The following is an 8,379-nucleotide window of genomic DNA, read 5'->3' as shown; positions in this document are numbered from 1 at the left end:
TGGGATCAGCCCCTGCACAGCAGCTTGTACACTGGTCACGGCCAATCCTCACACCCATGGATGTGCAACAGCAATCAAGGCTCAACTACAAGAGGGCATACAACACACAAAAGGGACACTCCAGCAGGACCCGGTTCAAGGGATCTGGGAGACTGCACCATTGGGTCTCACAGATAACAACCACCTAAGGCAGTGGTTCTCAAACTTTTTGAAGTCAGGGCACATTTAAAATCCTACAAATAATTGTAGGCACACTATATACAAATTTCTGAGAAATATGTTATAATAATTAAGTCAAATATTAAAGAAAAGAATATAAAGTCCAAGTGTGCTTTTATGGTAATTAAATGAAATAAATACAACAAAATTAAATTTATTCTGACATTAAAAAACATTTTTGTTACATTTTTTAAGTTATGCTTTTTAGAATTTGTAAAAAAGAGAGGTTAAAAATTTTTTTAAAAAACAAAAAAGTTATCTTTTTATATATATAGATACATTCTTAGTAAGATTTAGTAAATTCGGCACGTCCTGGCGTGAATATGTTAAGTTTTTTCATTCTTGTGTTTATAAGAAACATGAGCCTGATGTATCCTAGCAATTTCTTCAATGTTTGGGCATATATTTGAAAGGCAAACTCTCATTTCCTCGACAATACATTGAAGAATTCCTCTCTTTTTATTCTTGTGTTGAGGGTAGAAAATCCTAATTCACATAAATAGGATGTTGAAAATTGTAGTAAAATGTTCAAAGCTTTTTTAGATATTGCCACTTATTCTTCTTTTATAGAAATCCAAAAGGCTTCAAGAGACAACTCCTTATGTTTAATCATCAATCTGAAACCCCCATCATACATACCATCTTAACTTTACACCAAACAAAGGATAGAAGAAACTTGCCTCCAGTCTTTCTGGGGAACACGGGCAGTGTAAACAATCCAGCACCACAGCTTAACAGCCTTTTACAACCTAATCAGGCAAGTGAGATGGGGTGTTGGGCAGACTGTCAGCTTATAGCCAAGTCCCCACACCTCTGTCCCCCAAAAATCTAAACTCCAAAAACCCTGTTGGTTTTTTGGTCCCCAACAGGCACATATTTCTCTGGAATACCATAAGGCACACCTGGAAATCTTCTAGGGCACACCAGTGTGCCCTGGCGCACACTTTGAGAACCACTGACCTAAGGCCACCCTATCAAGACTGAGAGATGTAGAGCAGCTCTACCTAATACATAGAAATAAACACAGGGAGGCAGCCAAAATGGAGAGATAAAGAAACATATCCCAGATGAAAGAACAGGAGAAATCTCCAGAAAAAGAACTGAATAAAATGGAGGCATACTGTGTCAGAGGATGATCTGACTTTGAGTGATGGGTATACAGCATAACTCAGTGGTCCCCAACCTTTTTTGGGCCACAGACCGGTTTAATGTCAGAAAATATTTTCACGGACTGGCCTTTAGGGTGGGACGAATATATATATCACGTGACCGAGACAAGCGTCAAGAGTGAGTCTTAGACAGATGTAACAGAGGGAATCTGGTCATTTTTTAACAATAAAACATCATTCAGACTTAAATATAAATAAAACGGAAATAATGTAAGTTATTTATTCTTTCTCTGTGGACCAGTACTAAATGGCCCACAGACCGGTACCAGTCCACGGCCCGGGGGTTGGAACCCCTGGCATAACTGACTGTCCAGATGATGTGGAGATGTTTTCTCTAAATCTATGTACTCTAGTTGACCAATATCACCCTGTGAAATTTAATTGTTTAAAAACAAAACAAAAAACAATGGTTATAAGAATGCTCAAGAAATTTAGTGAGAACTTCAACAGCATAAAAAAGGACATAAAAACCATAAAAAAGAACCAGTCAGAAACAAAGAATATCATAACTGAAATGAAGAATACACTAGAAGGAATTAACACCACTTAGGTAGAGAGGACGGAATCACTAATACATAAGATAAGGAAGCAGAAAACACCCAATTGAAGCAGCACAAAGCTGCTTCAATTAAAAAATGAAGATATTTTAAGGGACCTCTGGGACAACATCAAGCGTAATAACATTCACATGAAAGTAGTATGCGAAGGAAAAGAGAAAGAGCGAGGGCTTGAGAACCTATAGGAAGAAATCATGACTAAAAACCTCACCAGGTGAAGGAGAAAGATACACAAGTCCAGGAAGCACAGAGAGTCCCTAACAAGATGAACCCAGAGAGGCCCACACCAAGACACATCATAATTAAAATGCAAAAGGTTAAAGACAAGGAGAAGAATTTTAAAAGCAGGCAAGAGAAAAGCAGGTTGTTCCCTACAAGGGAGCTCCCATAAAACTGCCAACTGAGTTCTCAACAGAAACTTTGCAGGCCAGAAGGGACTGGCAAGAAATATTCAAAGTGATGAAGAGAAAGGGTCTATAAACAAGATGAGACTGCCCAGCAAAGCTGTCATTTAGAATTAAAGGACAGATAAAGAGCTCCCCAGACAAGAAACAGCTGAAGGAGTTCATTACCACCAAACCAGTATTGTATGAAATGTTATACAATCTTCTTTAAGAAGAAGAAAAAAGATTTTTTTTTAATGTGAACAACAAAATGGCAATAAATGCATATCAATAATTGAATCTAAAAAACAAAATAAACAAGCAGAACAGAAACAGATTCATAGCTAAAAAACATTTTGATGGTTGCCTGAGGAGAGGGGAGTTGGGAGCACTGGGTGAAAAAGGTGAAGGGATTCAGAAGTACACATTGGTTGTTACAGAGTAGTCATGGGTTGTAAAGTACAGCGGAATATAGTCAGTATGTTGTAATAACTACATATGGTGCCAGGTGGGTACCTGAAATAGTGGAGGGATAACTTTGTAAAGTATACGATTATCTAACCACTATGCTGTACACTTGAAACTAATAAAAATAATATTCAATGTTAACTATAATTGAAAAGGAAAAAAGAAAACTTGGCTGTAGACTGGATTTGGCCTGTGGACTGTAGCTCCCGACCCCTGCTCTGTGCATCTGTGACACTGTAATAGCGAGATACCATCAGTGGCACAAGTCTGCAAACTAACAGCCCTGGGTGACTGGAAAGAATCACTGCGGTCAAAAGGATTCTTAGATCATAGAAGCCAATGAAAGAAAAGATTCAACAGCTGAGGGCACATGAATGGTCAGTTTTCACTTCCTGTGACTAAACAGAGTCTGCTTTAATCTTGCTGTCTTAATAATGTTTGAGTATAAATGCAGTTTCCCTCCCAAACCGTAAAATTACTCCTGTTCCAGAAATGAACTAAGATCCTGTGCTCTTTTAAGATAGGTGCAACCTGCCTGACCAGGCGGTGGCGCAGTGGACAGAGCGTCGAACTGGGATGCAGAGGACCCGAGTTCGAGACCCCGAGGTCGTCAGCTTGAGTGCGGGCTCATCTGGTTTGAGGAAAAGCCCACCAGCTTGAACCCAAGGTCGCTGGCTCCAGCAAGGGGTTACTCGGTCTGCTGAAGGCCCGTGGTCAAGGCACATATGGGAAAGCAATCAATGAACAACTAAGGTGTTGCAACGTGCAATGAAAAATTAATGATTGATGCTTCTCATCTCTCTCCGTTGTTGTCTGTCTGTCCCTGTCTATCCCTCTCTCTGAATCATTCTCTGTCTCTGTAAAAAAATAAAATAAAATAAAAATTAAAGATAGGTGCAACCTTAGCTGATACAATGTTTCCAGAACCTTTAACAAAGTTATCAATGATGTACTCCAATAGAGTGTGATGGAAACTTTGTGATTTACCTCTCCTTTAGCTTAATACCTGATGGTAAAACAGAAAATGGTTTTTAAGCTAGGGTTCTGGTAGCCCAGGTCACCACTGAAGTCATTGGGAGGTATTCTCTATAATGACATTTCTGTATTCCTTCTCAAATATTCTAAAATCCATGAAAGAAAAATTATTATGAATCCAATTTAGCTTACTAATAGGGATCTAGAATTTAGAAATTGTTTCCTTTAAATTTTTAAGTGGTTGTGAACATTAAATGACCAACTTAAACTCACATCAGGCATGTTACATGCTTAAAGGTCACTCCTACAAGTATACATTGTATCAAGAAAAGAGATGTTGTCCTTGTCTTCACATTTGTCTTTGAGAAGTTAAGGGCTATAAGCTCCTACAGGTGGGCCAGCCACCATCTTATAAGTAAGGAAGCTAGTGCCCCCTGGTGTTCCTTTTCTGAATTGACTGCCTCAGAGTGCCTAACAAGATATGTGACAAATTCAGAAACTTGTGACTTCACTTTTCATGTTAAAATAACCTCTCATATCCAAATCAAAATGACCTCAGTGACTGTGGATTTCCTAAAGGGAAATTAGATAGCAAAACTGATATTCCAAACCTCTATTTATAAGGGCTTTTTAAATGTAGCTCATCAAAGATTGAGAGAATGTACAAACTGTGGCTTTATAGTTATACTATTTATATACCTTTCCACCAACTCAAGAAAAAGCACACTATCCTAGCAACTCACTTCCCCAAAATTCAGCCAAAAGTTTCAATACCTTCTCCACATTGCCAACTCCCGTACGAAGTCCTGACTTTGTCACTGAGCTCTGGACTCACACAGGCCCATGTGATAGCAGATGGGTGCCAAATAGGCATTTCCAATTTAACAAGTCCTTTGTAGTATTCTTGATCCTCTTCTCCTAACCTGCTCCTCCACAAATCCTGTTGGCTCTACTTCCCAAATAGATCCAGAACCTGACTGCTTTTGCCAAGCTAAGAAAAAAGCTACCCCTGAATCAAGCCTATATGATCTTAGCTGGACAATTGCAATCATGTTCTAGCTGGCTCACCTGCTTCCACTCTTGTTATATATCTACCCACTGCACCCTGGCCTACATTTTCCAGATAGTAGCCTACACTATCTCTTTAAAGCATAAGTCAGCCCTGGCCAGGAAGCTAAGTTAGTCAGAGTGTCATCCCAGTAATGCCAAGGTTGAGAGATCAATCCCCAATCAGGACACATACAAGAATCCAGTAAGTGCTTAATAAGTGGAATAACAAATCAATATTTCTCTCTCTGTCTCTCTCTCTCTCTCTCTCAAACCAATGCTTAAAAACTTTAAAAAACAATAAAATGTAAGTCAGACATGTTAACATTTAAAACCCAGTCCTTAACAATGGGCTTTTCATGTATGGCCTGACGGAGGCTATCCCCCCCACCACCCTGTTTGGCTACTCTAGCTGTCGTGGCCTTCCTTGTTCCTTGAAATCACAATAATCAGGCCTTGGCATATGTGGTTCCCTTTGCCTGGTGCACCTTTCCTTAACGTCTACATGATGTGACACTTCAATATTGTCCCCTCCAAAGGCCACCCCGAAGAGGCCTTCCTGACTGTCGTCCTATCTGAGACAGCACTTGTTGCTATCCCTTTACTCTAATATTATGTTGTGAAAGTATGTGTTTACTCACTATTATCTGTCTCTTCCACCAGCACCTTAGGGGACCAGTTTTCTGTTCACTGCTGCATGCCCAAGGTTTTGAGCAGGGCTCGGCACAAAGTAGGTGATGCTCTAAAGCTTAGTTGAATGGAAGGAAGGAAGGAAGGAAGGAAGGAAGGAAGGAAGGAAGGAAGGAAGGAAGGAAGGAAGGAAGGAAGAATTGAATGAATGAATGAATTCTCTGTTTTTCATTGAATTTTGCAGGAGAAAAAATGTGTATCTATTCACAATTTCAGCTCAAGAGTGTCTGGAGCTACTACGAAGCCTTTGGACTGCCCGCGCATAGGACATAAAACATTGTGCTCAGAGCCTACAGGTCAAATGTCTGAGCTGGGTCTTAAAGCGCCCAGAGATAATGTCCTAGATAGCGGGTTAGATGCAAGGAATGAAACAGATCAATAGGAGACTAAACAATGGGAAGAAATGATCACTAGGGTAGTATGCAAGCAAAGGCTCTAAGTTTTAACATATTGCTATAGCCGACTTTATTTTCACTTAACCTATTTTCAGTAGACATTTTTCCATAATGCTTTTTAAAAAAAAAAAAAGTCTCAAGTGGTAGCAGATGCTTTTCTGGATATTGAACTTTTTTTTTTCCTAAATGTTAACACAAAGTACTCTGATTTCTCCCACTTTAAGCTATCCCAGTGGCCCTACTTGAAGAAAAAAAAAAGAGGCTGAAAAAAAAGAGTTTCATCTTATAAGCCCTTCTATAAACAATCAAAAGAAAATATGGCAGGTTCCTGGCTGTGGTCTTTCCTCCTGATGAGGCCACGCAGCACAGTGAACACAGCACAGCACTGCGGGCGAGGGAGCCTTGGGATACAGCCCCTCTCTGCCACTTGTGTCACTGAGCACAATTTACTTAGCCACCAGGGGCTCTTCTTCTGTGAAACGGACTCAGCAACATTCACATTACTGACACTTCACAAACTCTGCTTTCCAAGAGTGGAAATGCATTTAAAAGAAATGCCGAGCCCTTGGCAGTGGGCAGAGAGGGTGAAAACCCAGCTGCCACAGAGAGGAACAGCAACAGAGAAGTGAATCAATACCAACTCCAGAGGTTCTTTGCGTTCAAGCCCTGGCAGCTTGAATGTCAACACTCACTGTGCTGCCAGGGCACCCGCATGACCTCTTCCTTAAAAATGTTTCTCTCCTATTAATTCAACTTCATAGGTACTGCTCTCCGTGCAGGCTACAAAATGGTCCTATCCCAGAGCTGGGCTGTTCAGTGCAGTAGCCACGAGCCACACGAAGCTGTTGAGCACCTTCAATGTGTCCAGTCGGAACTGGGTTGTGCTGTATGTACAAAATACAGCCAGAATTGGAAGACTTGGTACGAAATTAGAATGTAAAATATCCCAGTAATTTCTATATTAATTACATGTTGAAATATTTGGGTTTACTGGAGTAAATAAAATATATAATTGAAATTAATTCCAACTGTTTCCTTTAACATTTGCTAATGTGGCTACTAGAAAATTATAAATTACGTATGTGGCTCATATGTATTACATTTGTATTCGATGGTTCTACTCTAGGTGGTCGATCGGAACGTAGAAGTGACTTAAGATTCAAATCCTTTTAGAAAGCGCAGTTTACATGCTCTACTCAAGACGTGATTCCACTTACTGCTCCGTTGCATGGCAGCACTGATTTTCCAAGGCCTCTCCTGCTGACGACTTGAGCGGGACACGTGGGTATGGCCAAGCGCTCCCCTCCGTGGCAGCAGAGGCCCCAGCGTCCGGGGAGGCGGAGTCACAAGCCTGCGCTCTGGGCAGGCAGGGTCAGAGGAAGGGGACGAGCTGGGACGCTAGTTCGCTGCCGCTGCTCCGGGGCTCCCGCTCGCCGCTCTGGCGCTGCACGGACACCTACATCGCTTCCCGAGGGGGAAGGGCCAGCGCGCGGGGCGGGCCAGAGGTCCCCCAGCAGCCAGCCTGGATCTTAGCACGCTTGCTCCCTGGAGGAAAAAACCCCGCCCTCGGCCCCCCTTTCCTTTTTTTCACTGATTTGGGCGGGGGGGATGGAGGGGGAGAGAGATGCATCAACTTGTTTTTCCACTTAGTTGTGCATTCATTGTTTGCTTCTCATATGTGCCCTGGCCCGGGATGGAACCCGCGACCTTGGTGCGCCAGGGTGATGCTCTGAGCGACTGGGCCAGGACCACTCGGGTCGTTTTAAAGTTAGAAATTTAAAAGCATTCAGATTGGGTGATTTGCGGTTCAAAGCGGTACAAGAATCTAAGTATAATCTTTGCCACATTCTTCTGTTTTACAGCCCCCCCCCCCCATTAATGACCTTGGCAGAATGAAATGTTAATGCTTAACCCTTCCCTTGACATAAAAGACACTACTAATTTCATCAGCGCCAAAATAAAGACCCTTTCAGATTCACTCATTTCTAGAACAGTGTTTAGACAGTGGAAAATTTTTCTCTTCACTCTTAAATATGTTGTTTATTCAGTATTTGCGGAGCAAAATTTGTATGTTTTTCCTTCTTAACAATTACAAATATTACTTATAGGATATAAAATTTAGTTGCAGTAAACAAAATGTATTTTTAATCTTAACCCTAAGAAATTGCCCCAAAGTGCATACAGCCCAATAATTAGTTATACACAACACTGTAAGTGATGATTGCTGAAGAAATGCCTGGCACGTGAAACTTAGGTTTGTCCAACTTTCAACAAGACTCAATGTTTCTTTAACACAAGATCTTTTTCCTGGTCTCACCGTGCAGAGTAGGAGCAACGGGACATTACATCTTGTCTAAATAACTGTAACCCCCAATATGCACACCTCTGCGAAATAGTGAGCTCACTTAGGTTTGTAACTACAAGCACACCTAGGAGATATTAGGGGTTCAGTTCCAGACCACAGCAATAAAGGGAC

General features: G+C 41.3%; 1 protein-coding gene across 18 annotated transcripts in view; it reads right to left on the bottom strand.

Moving 5' to 3' along the window:
- The window catches only part of ARSG (arylsulfatase G), a 102,380-nt gene extending 95,023 nt beyond the window's left edge, over positions 1-7,357 (bottom strand). For all 18 annotated transcript variants that reach the window (XM_066236133.1, XM_066236140.1, XM_066236139.1 and 15 more), the window contains exon 1: positions 7,121-7,357. The gene's annotated coding sequence lies outside the window, so the exon portion shown is untranslated. The remainder of the gene's footprint in view (positions 1-7,120) is intronic.
- Positions 7,358-8,379: the final 1,022 nt, after the last annotated feature.

This window comes from Saccopteryx bilineata, chromosome 6, assembly GCF_036850765.1.
Source record: "Saccopteryx bilineata isolate mSacBil1 chromosome 6, mSacBil1_pri_phased_curated, whole genome shotgun sequence".
NCBI lineage: Eukaryota > Metazoa > Chordata > Mammalia > Chiroptera > Emballonuridae > Saccopteryx > Saccopteryx bilineata.
Note: the sequence above shows the minus strand (reverse complement) of the source record. Positions and strands in the feature narration are given on the sequence as shown.